Here is a 15,619-nt window from a genome sequence, read left to right on the forward strand (position 1 = left end):
TACCATCAGCTCTCAAGGCAAAGCATCAAAAATGCTTGGCTGCAGGTAGGCAGGCCACAAGAACTGGCCTCCTCTCCCTGTTCTGGAAGCTTGGATTTTGAAACGGACCCTACGGGGTAAACCTGGACAGGTTTCTGGGGAAGTGTGCACCCGTGGGTGGGCAGAAGAATGCCGGTGGGACCCTCCTCTTCCCCCTCCCCTTCCCTCTGGGCTCAGCCCACTCTGCTCCCTTGCAATTCTTTAACCCACATTTCTGATCACTGCAGTTTCCTGTGCAGTACGGAGGCACAGAGAAGTAAGCAGCCTTGTTTTGGGGGCTGGGCTGGCACCTGTCCTTGACATCAGAAGCGCCACAAGGCGCTGTCTATTTCTCCCAGTGTCCTTTTCCTTCCCTCCCCCACCAATAAATAAATAAAACATAATCAAGATCTGCCCCCGGCCTCAATACAAAAGCATCCATACCACAAATGCACATTTTTCTTAGTCTACATGTTCCTTAGAGGAGGGCGAAATGCCACTGAAAGGGGGTGAGAGGTGTGGGTTGGTCTCCTAAAGACCCTCTCTCCCCACAGGTTTCAAACCACATGTGATCATGTTTCAGGGATTTCTTTTATTTCTGGTTAAGCCAGCAAATGGTGTTAAGATGCACTCCTTATTTGCAATCTGATCTCAGATCTATTCAAGAACAGGCCAGTTGGCCTTTTCCTGTAAATCTTGACTGCTCTTTACTGAAAACTCATCAATTTCCCCACTCTGTGGAATCCCAAAACAGTACCCCCTAGAGGAGGGGCAGCTATGGATTTTGGACACCTCTTCCCAATTTTTCCTCTGCATTTGAGATATTTCACAAGTGAAGCCTGGCTCTTTGCATGGTTCCTGGGAAGACAAGTTCCACCAAGATCACTGGGGGCTTCCAAAAACATGCAAATGATCCGGTAGCGATAATCTTTAGATAATCCAAATATTGAAATCCCTTAAATACCCCCTCCCTTCGGGTGAAGTGATAGTTGGGAGTTGCAAGCCTCATTACTCTAGTCAAATTTTCTTTTTAATGGCTTCCAGTTGAGGCAATTATTTGAAAACAAAACAAATGAAGTTCTGAAGGCATTTTTAGGGCATCAGAATTGCTTGCCTTCTGGGTTTGGGTGGGATATTTTACATGTGATAATAATAATAATAATAATAATAATAACAATAGCAACAACAACAACCTTTTAAACCAGCTTAATGCAGCCATCATAATCACACATTTCCACTACCCCTTCCCACAATCTTCCAAAATTACAGGATGGGAAGTTGATGTTTGTGTGTGTTAGAGAGAGAGAGAAATTCTGGCAAATTAAAATGCACTCCCACCCCTGAAGCTCATCTCAGTCTTTCCTGATGCTACCAGAATGAATTCCCTTTCCAGGACTGAGAATTCCATCCTCATTCTCTTCTCTCCGCCTGCCTCCCCAAATTTGCTGCATCCCAAAAGAGCATCCTGCAGAGAAGGCAACTCTTAGACCAACTCAGACCATAAATCCTCTCCCCCCCCCACTGCCCCGCCCCCCACATTAAACACACAAGGACCTTCTAATAGGAATGCCAAAAAGTTTGCTGCACTAGAGATGGGGGGGGGGCGGTGGCGGGGGGGGGGGCGGGGAGGAGGAGCAGTCTCTCCACCTGCGCTATCCAGGAAGGACAGGCAAGCTGGTCTTCGATTTCACCTTGATTTCAAAATTTATTATTATTATTAATCTTCTCCCCCCCAAACCCATCTTCCTTGCCCCACCTCCCCCCCTATAAGTGAGGGGGAGGGCTTCTCATGCACACACCCCAGTGCCACTGATCTCAGTGCCACACCAACATCAGCCTCAGTTCAAGCAATGCATGGGGGGGCAGACACCCCCAATAAAAAAGGGCTCATTTTCAGCAGGGAAGAAGGAGGGGAGGGTGTCAAAAGATGCTGCCTACTTCATCTCCCCCCCCCCCCACCTTAGTTCAGACTCACCTCGCTCTCTTCTCTTGCTTTTTATTGCTGGCTCAGCTCCCTCGCGTCTGGATGTGATGGACAGCAGGCTCCCCTTTTCTGCTGGGGTGCTCGGGGCTTTTGGGTCCTGCCTGCCGCCACCCCCCAAGCTGCAGACATGTGGGGTGGGTGGGTGGGTGGGTGCTGGCGTCTTCTTCTTCTTCTCTCTTCCCCCCTCCCTCTTCTCTTTGCAGCAGCAGCGGTTCCCCCCCCCCCTTTTGGAGACAAAAGGGAAAGGATGCTGAGGGATGGACGGAGGTCCTGGGCTCTCCTCTCTCTCTCTTCCCAAAGGATGCTCTGCTGCGATGGGCTGGGCAGGGCAAGGACCAGCCGGCTGCCAAGTAGTGACTGCAGAGCAGACCAAGAGAGGGCAGCTCTCACCTCCTGCAGCCGTCCTTCTCCATCCTCTCAGAGGAAGGTGGTGGTGGGGCTTGGGCTTGGGCTTGGGGGGGAGACGCCAGCCAGCCAGCCCCCCCTGCTCCCCACTTCTCCTCAGCCAAGCAGCAGCCCCCTAGCAGCTCCCCTGCCCCGGCTGGTGGTGGGGAAGGCTCCTCTCTGCTCCATCAGCCCGACGCTGCCGGCTCCTCCGTCTCTCCAGGTTCATCCCCTCCTTGCTGAATGTCACAAGCACCAGCTAGCAGGGCGGGCCGGAGGTGGGGGGGGGGAGAGAGGGAGGGATTGCTGGGCCGGGCTTTCCAGGCAGGTTTCTGCTTTCCCAGCCAGCATAACAGCTTCCCTTAAAGGGACCAGCCGGCTATGCTCTTAAAAGTGGAGGGCTGGTGGAGGAAGAGGAGGAGGAGGAAGGAAAAAAGCATCATGCCAAGAACTGCAGCTCGGCAGGCCCCCGGGACACGCTTCCTCCTCGAGGGGGCGCTCCTGCCGCCCCCACAAAAACCCCAGCAAGCTCCTAGTCCTCTGCAGAGAGGGCTAGAACGTTTCCCCTGGCCTCCACTTTTAAAATAAGATAACAGCTTTTTTTTATAGCTTGTCATTGATTTAAATTATTTTCTGAATGTTTTTAACAGGTGGTTGGGGAAACCCAGCCAGATGGGTGGTATAAATAATAAAATTAATATTGTTGTTGTTATTATTCTTACTGATGGTTATATTGTTATACTGGTGATTATATTGTTGGATGGCGTCTTGTATTTCTCCTCCGGCAACTCCTGCAGCCAAGATGATATCAGGTGTATTGCTTTCCTTTCCTTTGGACCACATCCGTCTTATCGTCTTATCATCTTGGTCATACACGCTGCCCAGGCTTGCCCCGGAAAGGTCAACTTTGATGCTGCTAATGCTGCAAAAACAATGCAGGAGCGAGTTACCAGTCTCTGCAGCCACAGCAGCAGCTGTGATTCTCCAAAAGTTTGACTTCATTGTCTCTAGAGAGAGAGGAGGGTGCCCATTCTTTTTGTAAACTGGGTCTTTTGGGTCTTTTTTTTCTTTTTCAAGACTCCGTATATACATTTTGTGAAATTAAACGAAATAAATGTTATATTATTTCTTACCCTCTCTTCACCATGAGGTGCCAGTGTGGATTAGAACCATTTAAAAATACAATACAATATTAAAAACAGCAGTCAGTCCTAAAAGTTCCTAAAAGCAAGAAAAAACTCTCCAGTTGGCTGCAGAGATAGGGAGAATGTGGTTGGAATCCCAGCAGCCCTTGCAGCTAGCATGGCCAAGGGGGTGCTGGGAGTTGTAGTCCCACAACATTCTAGAGCAGGCATATCCAAAGTCTGGCTCCTATTGCTGAAAGCAGGTAACCAGCAGGAAATGCTTCAGCTCAGCCTTTGCACTTTTGACTTAACACCCCCTGCTGTGCAGATAATGGAGAAATCTCATGAATTGTATCCCTTCTGGCATCCTGGCCAACTCTATTACGCTGGTGTAAACCCTGGTGCACCAGAAGCCCAGAAAAGCAGCAAATAAAATCCGCTCATATGTCAGCGACTGATAAGACTTGTCAACCAGTTCTTCCAAAGTCTTCCTAGATTATAAAGCTCCAAAATACAAGCCAAAAGAGAGCAGGTCTGGAAAGAGCAAGGCATACAATGGGTACCACCAGTGAAAAGGCCCTGCTCCATGTAGCTCCTGCCCTGTCATTTGATAGGGTGCCCACTTACCCTCCTTCTTGACATGGAAGTTCCCAAGAGCTGTTAATCAAGCAAACAAGCACGCATGCACACAGGTCATATTTGTCACAGTCAGGACGCCTATGTGCCGGCCAGGCCTGCACCCAATCTTGTTTTTGTACAATCTTGTTTGTCCTCAGTAACCAAAATTATATTATCAACATATACAAGCAGAAAAGTTGTTTTCCTTCATTTGCAAGGAATCGTACAAAACAAAGTGGCACTAATAAATAAAAGTTCCAGGTGGCAACAGAAAGCAAACTAAAAATGCTTTTGCAGTTCATCAAAACTATCCAGGAATATCAAGTTATAGGAAAACTGGTGCTATTAACAGTAATCCTTCTTGTTGGTTAATTGGTTTGGCAACTTCCATGCATATGATGTGTGATGCTAATTATTTTCCGCAAGAGTTAAATGATAACTAATCAGAGGCAGCTACAGTTGCAAATGGCAACAAAATATCTGTGAAAGGAAGAGGAGCAGGTTTGCTCAGGTGTGTTGCAGGTAGAAATACTGTTTGTAATGAAGTAAGAGCAGTAGCTTACTTGCTGAAATTAACAAATAAGAAAGTTTTGAGAATTTAAATTCTAGATTAAGATTTATTACTTAATTGAGAAGGGGATTGTAACAAAAACACTGGGGCCTAATTTGAATAGTAGAGTGCCTGGTATCTGGTGGGCAGACTCTCATTAGGAGATCTATGAGATTCAGGTGAGAGTCAGATGCCTTGCCAATCCCAGCAGGTATATAACAGGAAGACCCAGCCTGCCCAGCATTATCAAAAGCTCAACAGCTTTGGGGCAAAATCCTTAAAAAGGCTCAACAACTTCAATCCTAAAAAAAGATTTGCCGGCCCTCACACATGTTCACTTCATCAAATCTGGCCCTCTTTGAAAAAAGTTTGGACACCACTGTTCTGGAGGAAGACTGGACCATATGGGCCTTCAGTCAGATCCAATAAGGCAGGAATAAGGAACCCTCCAGATGTTGCTGGACTACAGTTCCCATCAGCCTTTGCAGTCAGCATGGCCTGTGCTTAGACATGATGAGAACAGGACGCCAACATCTGGAAGGGTCACAGGTCTCCTGTACCTGAACCTTAGGGGACACCACAAAACCACTGAAACAGGAGGAAGTGCATCAGAGCATGCACAGAGTTTGCCAAGCAACCACACATTTTGAATTAAAAGGGGCTTCTGAGCATTCATATAAGAGTGGCCATTTCCTTCTACTAGTCTGTAGACTTGATCATTAATGCACTTCCGTCATAAGGATGGGAGAAAAGTCTCCACTGGATTTCTGCCTCTTCCTAGGGGTGGGTGGTGGGTGGGGAAAGAAGCCCTTGCTAACACGTCATCAGGACTTCCCCCTTCTTCAAACCAAGGCTTTCTAAGGTAAAGGTAAAAGGACCCCTGACCATTAGGTCCAGTCATGGCCAACTCTGGGGTTGCGGTGCTCATCTCGCTTTACTGGCCGAAGGAGCCGGCGTACAGCTTCCGGGTCATGTGGCCAGCATGACTAAGCCGCTTCTGGCGAACCAGAGCAGTGCACAGAAACGCCGTTTACCTTCCCGCCAGAGCGGTACCTACTTGCACTTTTGATGTGCTTTTGAACTGCTAGGTTGGCAGGAGCAGGGACTGAGCAACGGGAGCTCACCCCGTCGTGGGGAATCGAACTGCCAACTTTCTGATCAGCAAGTCCTAGGCTCTGTGGTTTAACCCACAGCGCCACCCGCATCCTGCAAGTCTTCCTAAACCAGCCTTAAACTGAGGTGTCACTTCACATTTTTTTTTAGCTTCAAGTGAACAGTTGCGACTTCTCTCAAACACACGCTTCTCATGGGACTGACAGCATCTCTCCAGGGTTTCAGTCAGGAGCCTCTTCAAAGCCCTACCTGGCGATGCCAAGAATTGAACCTGCGGCCTTCTGCATGCAACGCAGATGCTCCCCCACTGACCTATGGCCCTTCCCTTAAGTTTGTTCCTATGGGCAGGTGGCTGGGCCACCTGTCATTTCCTGACTCCACCTGCAGCTCTATGAGTTTCTCATCTTAATGGAGTGTTTCCACACAGGGCCATTATGCTAGGAACATAAAAGACCCAATGCACAAATTTGCATCACATTTCCACTTGCTAATTTACATAGTAACTGCGCAAATTAAGACAATGTGTTTCGGAGGTCTAACTGTTACTGTGCTATGCAGAATATCTAGTTCTTACAATTTCCCCCGTAAGTTTTATTTTTAATGGGGTGGCAAATTTAAGTCGCACAGTTAAAGCTGGTTTGGCGTCCTTGCTTAACAAATCCACTCTCACCTCGCACCCCAAATTGGACTTTTTGCAAGAAGGAAGATGACAGGAAAATGCCCTGGGAAACATGGGATACAGTTACAGTGGTATCTCAGGTTAAGTACTTAATTCGTTCCGGAGGTCCGTATTTAACCTGAAACTGTTCTTAACCTGAAGCACCACTTTAGCTAATGGGGCCTCCTGCTGCCACTGCGCCGCCAGAGCACAATTTCTGTTCTCATCCTGAAGCAAAGTTCTTAACCCGAGGTACTATTTCTGGGTTAGCGGAGTCTGTAACTTGAAGCGTATGTAACCTGAAGCGTACATAACCTGAGGTACCACTGTACTTGATGCAACATCATCTAACTTTCTCAAAAATAAATCAGTGGTGGTGGACTTTGGGGCCTCAGATTTTGGCGGGGCCCTGTGTGACACCAAAGTTCACCATCCCCCTGCCCCTCGCCTTCCAGTCTACATCACAGCTGAGATGTCCTCCTGCGGCACCACTGCTCCGCGCCCCCTAAATCCACCTCTGAAATCAGGATGAATGCTCAATAATTAGCTGGTGGTCGCCTAACCCCCTTTGCAGACTTGCTCAACAAACAGGTCGCTTGAAAGCAACCTTAGTGTTTACTCCCAAATAGTCATGTTTCCCTTACTCCCGTTTTACAGAACATCTGCATGACATCATCATCAAATTGTTGTCCTCCTGTTTTCTCAGGCTGCAGACGATATGACTTTGGGGAGAATCAGGAGTGCCACCTGTGCAGGTGAAGTTTGCCTTAGTGCAACTTTCCCACCTTTCTGAAGAGGGATGGCTTTGAATGTATGCAGTGACATATTATGAATGTTAATCCACCACAACACCTTCAAGACTATATTACCATGCTGGTCACAGCCATTTCCACTGCATGTTTGCTCTTCTTTTAATTTTCACTTTCTCGTGTGATACTTTTGCAATAGTCTTTAACAGGGCATCCCTGAAGGGGTGACATCAATGGGCAGCGGCGGGAGGCGGGGGGAGAGAATCCCTTTTGGGTCATGTTGAAGGTGCCTCCTGCTATTGTTGTATTTTGTTATTTCTGTGGGTAGCCCAATGGTTGCCATTAATTTGATTCTGCATTGATTTTAGAATGAATTGATTTTAGAATGCTGTGTTACTTTTACTGTTGTTAGCCACTCTGAGCCCGGCTTCGGCTGGGGAGGGTGGGATATAAATAAATTATTATTATTATTATTATTATTATTATTATTATTATTATTGGTGCTCCCTGATGATAGCAGAGGGAGCTCCAGGAATCATGGAATTGTAGAGTTGGAAGGGACCCTGAGGATCATCTAGTCCAAGCCCCTGCAATGCAAGGCAGGAATGTGCACCTGTGCCATACGGGGATCGAACCTGCAACCTTGGTGTCATCAGCACCACGCTCTAACCAACTGAGCTGTGGGGAGTGTGTCATTTTGTTCCATCTTTTGTTGTAAGCTTAAGATGGGGAGACGGAAGCAGAAGTGAGAGTTCCACATGCGTGTCTATTTTCTGGGTGAAGCTAATTGTTTCTGTTGCATTGCTGTATTTTGGATCTGCTAGTAGTTATTATGGGTCCCCATATGTTAGTTGTTCCAGCTTCTATTTACATTTAGGAGGAAATCTTATCTAAGTGTTATCTGCACTGCACTAAAATGTGGATTCCCCTCCCCCCACATTCTTTGTATTTGGCATTTATTTGTGGTATTTTTAAGATGCTGTGAACCTCTTAGAGGTTTTCTTTGGAATATGGAACAGTCTATGACTTACCTAAGGAAGCAAATATAATTTTAGAGCAGATAAAAAAAAATGACTTGCCACTTCAGTCTTTCTAATCAACACCTTCGTTTTATTTTGCTTTTATGCCTTCTTCTTTTTAACACTGAAGGGATTCTCCATTTTCTGCACCTGTCCCTGGTCTGGAACTCCTTCCCCAAAAGCAGCTCTCACGGGACTCAGCTACGTTAGTAAAAAAAACCAGCACTCTGAATGTATTCTAAACGTGCAACACCAGATGGCGCTGGAGAGCAAAGAAAATTTCTTTGTGATTTCCCTTAGCGCTTTTTTCCTTTCGTTTTAACGATTTAATTTCTGACTTATTTATAGCGGGGGATTTCTCCTGTGCACCCCATGAGCTACAATTCTCAGAGCGGTTTAACAACAGATCCCTCTTTCCAGGGAACTCTGGGAACCGTAGCTCTGGGAGAGGTATAGGGGCCTTCTCACAACTCTCTGCACCCTTAAAAAACTACAAGTCCCAAGAGTCTTAGGGGAAAGCTATGATTGTTTAAAGCAGTATGTATGGTGCAAATGTGGTCTAACTCTATATGTTAAGGGCATTACTTGAGGAGGAGAATCTGAGGTCTGGTTTTCCTCCATTGGCGGAACGCTGCCATCCCCTTGTGAGTCATCTGCTTCACCCAACATCACCACCTTGCCTGGAAGACAAAAGGCATATGGAAAAATGAGTGGCATTAATTTATCACCATCTGCTGCCAATCTTTCCCTGTGCCATGAAAAAAAACAACAAAACAGGCGGGGGGAGGTTGGGAGGAAACTGAGTGACGTGAGCGTAGAGATTGGTGAGCAAACTTGGAAACACATAAAGAGAAGCAAAGATCTCACACTGAGTCAGACCTCCAGTCCCTCAGGTTCAGGATTGGCTCCTCTGACTGACGTCATCCCTGACTGACATCATCAGCATCAGGATACCAGCCATGGCTACCCCCAAAGATTCCCAGGAGCTGTAGTTTGTTAAGGACACTTAGAGTTGTGAATAGGCCCCCTATTCCTCTCACAGAGCTACCATTCTCAGAACGGTTTAACAACCAATCAAAGGGTACTCTGGGAATGGTGAGGGAATAGGGGACCTCCTACCAACTCTCAGCACCCTGAACTGCAGTTCCCAGAATGCTTTGGGGAAGCCATGACTATTTAAAGCAGCAGCATAGAATCGGAGAGTTGGGATGGATCCCGTGGATCATCTATTCTTCTTCAAACCCCTGCAATGCAGGAATATTGTCAGGATGCTGTCAGCAGCTCCTGGCTGTTGGTCCTGGAAAGTATTAAGACAAGGGGAAGTTTCTTACAGTCCTTTTTTATTTCAATCTTTACAGAGAGAGGCTATAGAACCCAGTTTCTTGGATAATGGTGTTGTCCCAAGTAAATCTCCACCTCCCGTCTCTCTCACCTCCTCATTTGTAACTTGTACCGGTGCTGCTATGTGCCCTCTGTCTTTGAGCTCTTTGCTCTCCTACTTTTAAGGCTCGCCGGGTTCTGGGAGATGGAGGGTCTGGAATGCTTTCTAACGACAATGTGTCAGCCAGGTGTTGTTCTGGCTCTCCCATGATTTCCCAACTTTCCCCCTCATTTGTCTCTGAGCTGTGACTTCCCTCAAACCCCTGTCGTAAATCTATACTGTCTTCCTCTTTCTTCTCCCTGGAAGGGTCAGGATGGGGAGGAGATTCCACCATTCCTCCTCTGCCCAGTCCCTGAGAAATATGCACCCATACGGGGATCAAATCTGTGGCTTTTGTGTTATCAGCACCATGCTCTAACCAACTGAGCTAATCGGCCATCTTAGTGCTTTATGTGGCCTAGAATGAGTTGGCTCTGCTTGTCATTCGCTGTCTCTTGTCTGTGATTAACTCTGCAGTGGCACACTTTGGGCTCTCAAATTGTTTTTGCACCCCTCCCCACCCCACCTCTTGTACTCCATTCTACAGCATTCTGCGGAGCGGCACCCATTGCGCTACCTTAAAACCACCTCCGAACTTTGGCTCCACCTACTGTCAGCTTCCTGCCTTCCACCCCAATAATCCCAATGAACACCAGCCACCACTGGCCTCAGAGAGAGAAGGGTCTTTGCCACACCCTATGGGCTGATTTTTCTACTTTACGGGTGGGAAACCTTTGACCCTCCAGATTTGAGATGTTGCTCAGACCAGCCAAAGCCAGCAATCAGGACTGATGGGAGTCGTAGTCCAACAATATCTGGAGGGCCATAGATTTCCTATTGCCACTGTTTTGGCGGGAAATGCCAGGGATTGCAACCTCCTGCCTGTGAAGCAGGCATTCAGAGCAGCAGGGAAGGGAAAGCCAGCCCTAGAATGGTGCTTGACGAGGGACATAATAATAATAATAATAATAATAATAATAATAATAATGTATTATTTATACCCCACCCATCTGGCTGGGCTTCCCCAGCCACTCTGGGCGGCTTCCAACAAAATATTAAAATACAGTAATGCATCAAACATTAGAAGCTTCCCTAATCAGGGCTGCCTTCAGATGTCTTCTAAAAGTCTGGTAGTTGTTGTTCTCTTTGACATCTGGTGGGAGGGTGTTCCACAGGGCGGGTGCCACTACCAAGAAGGCCCTCTGTCTGGTTCCCTGTAACTTGGCTTCTGGCAGTGAGGGAACCGCCAGAAGGCCCTCAGCACTGGACCTCAGTGTCCGGGTAGAACAATGGGGGTGGAGACGCTCCTTCCGATATACTGGACCGAGGCCGTTTAGGGCTTTAAAGGTCAGCACCAACACTCTGAATCTAGAAAACTTGCCCATTTTCGAAACGCCCTTGGCCCCGTTCACTGCCACAAGGCAATTTCCATCCTAGCTTGAATGCACCCTCTTGTGGCAAGAGCAGAGATTTAACAAGCTACAGGTACTGGCAATCTGGAACTCACTGCGGCTGTCTCCAGACTGCCTGTATTTTGCAGGGGAAATTCAGTCACATAACAGAACCGTGAGGTTTCTGCAGTACAAACAGATTGAAAGCACTCTGTCGCCCCGGTGCAACGAAGTCACTTTTTTAAAAAAAGGAACCAGACTTTTTTGCAGTTGAAAAGTGTGAGATAAACCATTTATTTAGCGGAAAATGTAGAACCTTCCTGCAAACAAATCAGGATGAATACAGGCTGAATGCGCGATAACGACTGGGCATCATCTAACCTCCACCTAAGGTGCACCTGGTGGGACGTGGGTGGCGCTGTGGGTTAAACCACAGAGCCTAGGACTTGCTGATCAGAAGGTTGGCGGTTCGAATCCCCGCGATGGGGTGAGCTCCCGTTGTTCGGTCCCTGCTCCTGCCAACCTAGCAGTTCGAAAGCACGTCAAAGTGCAAGTAGATCAATAGGTACCGCTCCGGCGGGAAACGGCGTTTCCGTGCGCTGCTCTGGTTCGCCAGAAGCGGCTTAGTCCTGCTGGCCACATGACCCGGAAGCTGTACGCTGGCTCCCTCAGCCAGTAAAGCAAGATGAGTGCCGCAACCCCAGAGTCGGTCACGACTGGACCTAATGGTCAGGGGTCCCTTTACCTTTACCTTTAAGGTGCACCTGCAAACAAATCAGGATGCATGTTCCAGAAATAGGTCACCTGCAGGAGCCCTTAGATGCATTTTTACAAATCTAACCCTGTTGGCATTGGGCTCCCCATGCCCTCTTTCTGGCCAGCACTGTTTCGGATGCAATTCAGCACAGTATGTCTTTAACTGTACAAACTGGGGCAGGTTGTGGACAAGTTCCTTCTGGGGTCTTTGAAAAGGTGACCCCTCCCCCATGGCACCATAGCATTAGACATGCTTTGCAGCGGCAGCATACAAGCATCGTTTCATTCTCCTCCCCCCCTTCATATCTTCATTGCTTCCCTCCACTCTGTTCCTTTTGGTTATATCCCCCCACCCCCTAAAGGCAGGAACACTGTTTCCTCTTCCTGTTCAAAAGCCAGCACAAAATCATCCCAGGAATCTTCATGAAAACTCCCCCTTCAGGAGCCAAGCTGCTGCTGGAGTAAGCATTGAATGTCCGAGAGAGAGAGAGAGAGAGAGAGAGAGAGAGAGAGAGAAAAGCCCTGGGGAGTTTGCTTATTGCCAGCTTTCTCCCTGGTGGTTTATTCACAGGGGAGAATCTAGTGGGTAATTAATATTGCTTCTTGCGTGAAAACAAAGTACAGTAGTTCAAATGTAAGCTTTTTTTTTTCACTTTCCCCATTACTCTTCCTAAGTTTAACCACAAAAACAGAGGAAGGAGGTGGGTGACTTGCTTATTTTGTTATTATTATTTATTATTTGTTATCATTTGGAGGTTCCGCTCAGCTTTGGAATCTGCGCTGCATACACCTTTAATGCACATTCGAAGCACATACTCTCCTTTGGGGAATTCTGGGCACTGTAGTTTACCCCTCACAGAGCTAAAATCCCCAGCAAGCTTGAGGAAACTACATGGCCCAGAATTCTTTGAGGTGGGGAATGTGCTTTAAAGGTATAGCGTTTACATAGCCCTAATGTGAGGCCTGCCCTACAATTAGGCAGAGCAGGGATGGGGAGCGTTTCTCATCCTGAGGAATGCATTCCCTCAGGGGCAACTTTCTGGGGGGTGTGCACCAATGGTGGATGGGGCCAAAGATATTTGTTTAAGCTCTCTAAAATTTTTAGTAGGGGCAGCAGATCTGGCCACCAACGAATGCATCCCCTGCTGCCGCCACCACTGCCACAGTAGCAGCAACAGTTATGGTCCACTCCTTGGAGGCTGGATCTGCCATATCTTTTCACATCTGGCCCCCAGTGGTGCCTCTACAGCTGCCTCTAGGTCTCCTCTCCCACCCTTGTTCCTTGACACCACCCTTCTGTATTCTACATAGGACAGACAGGTCGTCTCTCTCTACATGCACAAACACACACACAGAGGCAGATTAAATGGACACAAATCTGGCATCTGAAATGGGAATTTCAAAAATCCATTGGGAGATTTCAGCTTCTCCAGATACTCTTGTCACTGACTTTACATACCCTCCAACAGATTCTTCCATTGGGTTACTGTTTAGGGGCATTTTATTGCTGTTATTTATATTAAATTTTTTGTATCTTTATTTTTAGATCCTATTGTGATTTATGTGGCAATTATTCCATTTGGCTGTGTACTTTTTGATGCGTTTCATCTATTGTTTGTGACTACTTTTGTTATATTTGTAATTATGGTTTTTTTCATGTTGTAAGCCGCCTGGAGTGTTTTGTTAACTATGCAAAGGTGGCCTACAAATAAAATGATATACCGCATTTTTCGTCCCATAGGGTGCACCGGCCCATAGGAGGCACCTAGTTTTTTGGGGGGAAATAAGGGGGGGAAATTATTTTCCCCCCAGGTGCGGGGCTGGGGCGGGGGAAGCCCGAGCTTCCCCCGACCCCAGCCCCCAGAACAGGCAGCTCTCCACAAGCGGTGAGAGAGCTGCATGAAGCCCGAAGCCTGGGGGGCGCTGAGCTCAGCGACTTCACGCAGCTCTCCCACGGCTTGCGGATAGCTTCCTGAAGCCTGGAGAGCGAGAGGGGTCGGTGCGCATTCGCCCCATAGCCTGCATTCGCCCCATAGGACGCACACACATTTCCCCATCATTTTTGGAGGGGAAAAAGTGCGTCCTATAGGGCGAAAAATACGGTATGTATGTATGTATGTATGTATGTATATGTAGAAGGTGTGGGGATGGGCAGAGATAACCCTGGATCAGTACAGTGGTACCTCGGGTTAAGAACTTAATTCGTTCCGGAGGTCCGTACCTAACCTGAAACTGTTCTTAACCTGAAGCACCACTTTAGCTAATGGGGCCTCCTGCTGCTGCCGTGCCACCGGAGCACGATTTCTGTTCTCATCCTGAAGCAAAGTTCTTAACCTGAAGCACTATTTCTGGGTGAGTGGAGTCTGTAACCTGAAGCGTATGTAACCCGAGGTACCACTGTAGTAGCATGCAGTGGAGGATTGCCAGGTTATAGGGCTGTCTTTTCTCGGCAGGGTTAAGGTCCTCCAACTCGAGGTGTCCACCTGCCCCTTAGCTGCTCCACAAAATTCCTCACCCACCTAAGGCCCTTTGCCTTACGACCTGGTCAGTCTGCAGCACATCCCACCAAGAAGTCTGTTTAGGCAAGGAAGACAGGTCTGCAGCATTGGGGGCGAGTCGAGAGGTGAAGAGAAAATGCAGTTTGAGGAAGCTGGCTGGCTTTGCATTCTTAGCCTGTCCTTGGTGCGTCTCTCTGGGCCTCCGCTCTCTCCTGGAGGGAAGGGAAGCTCTGGGCAGCACTGCTGCACTGAGAACATTTGCACTGAAAACCCAGCGTTTTCTCCCTCTTTCATCCTCTGCTTTTATCCTCTCCCTCTCCCGGTTAACCTTGGAAGGAGGATCTGCTCCCATCCTCCCCAGATCCCTCTTGTCACCAGCCAGACTGCAGGCAGCTGGCGGCAGGAGGAAAAAGGCATCATTATACAATGCAGAACGCATAGAAGGAGGAGGAAGATTTTCCACATTGCAGGGTTTTTGTTTTGTTTTTGCCAGGGACACTTTGAGATGCTAAAGCAAGCTGAGAAGCTTATCAAGTCTTTTTAATGAAGAAGGTGAGATCTATGCACTCAACTGCGATTAAGGCAGCTTCTCAAATTTGGGGAAATACTAAATTACTGTCAGAGGCTGAAAGAGGTGAATGCACAAACTTTTAAGGTAGGAAAGTCTGAGGTGCGAGGTTTGAGGAAAATACAAGGGAGAGGAAGATTGGTCTATAACAGGCTTCCTCAACCTCGGCCCTCCAGATGTTTCGAGACTACAATTCCCATCATCCCTGACCACTGGTCCTGCTAGCTAGGGATCATAGGAGTTGTAGGCCAAAAACATCTGGAGGGCCGAGGTTGAGGAAACCCGGTCTATAACAGAAATGATACCTCATGTGAACTGATATGGGAGGCCTATGACTTGGCCCAAGATAAAAAATGATACCCTGTGTGAATTGATCTGGGAAGCTTTGACGGTGATGAAGCAGGAAGAGCGAGTAAAGGGTGTGAGAGGCTACCGTATGTGGTGGCAATGTAAAATTATTAAGAAAGCCTGGGAGGTGATATATAAAGATTTGAAGAAAATGTTGAAAATGACTTTGGTTAATAAAATTGAAGCAGTGATCCTGGAAGGTACAGAACTTAATGGATTTACCATGCAAAAGACTTTGCATCTGAGAATGGACACCAGGCCAAGACCAGCCCATCCCTATAGAAGGAAGAAGCCACCACCAAAGAAGACGAAGGAGATGGGAAAACAAACTACAGTGGTACCTCGGGTTACATACGCTTCAGGTTACATACGCTTCAGGTTACAGACTCCGCTAACCCAGAAATAGTGCTTCAGGTTAAGA

General features: G+C 47.6%; 1 protein-coding gene across 1 annotated transcript in view; it reads right to left on the reverse strand.

Annotated features, from left to right (window-relative positions):
* ABCG4 (ATP binding cassette subfamily G member 4) overlaps positions 1-2,794 on the reverse strand; it is a 43,474-nt gene extending 40,680 nt beyond the window's left edge. Inside the window, exon 1 of the mRNA XM_080983505.1 lies at positions 1,994-2,794. The gene's annotated coding sequence lies outside the window, so the exon portion shown is untranslated. The remainder of the gene's footprint in view (positions 1-1,993) is intronic.
* Positions 2,795-15,619: the final 12,825 nt, after the last annotated feature.

This window comes from Podarcis pityusensis (genome assembly GCF_964106645.2).
Source record: "Podarcis pityusensis genome assembly, chromosome: 15".
Lineage (NCBI taxonomy): Eukaryota > Metazoa > Chordata > Lepidosauria > Squamata > Lacertidae > Podarcis > Podarcis pityusensis.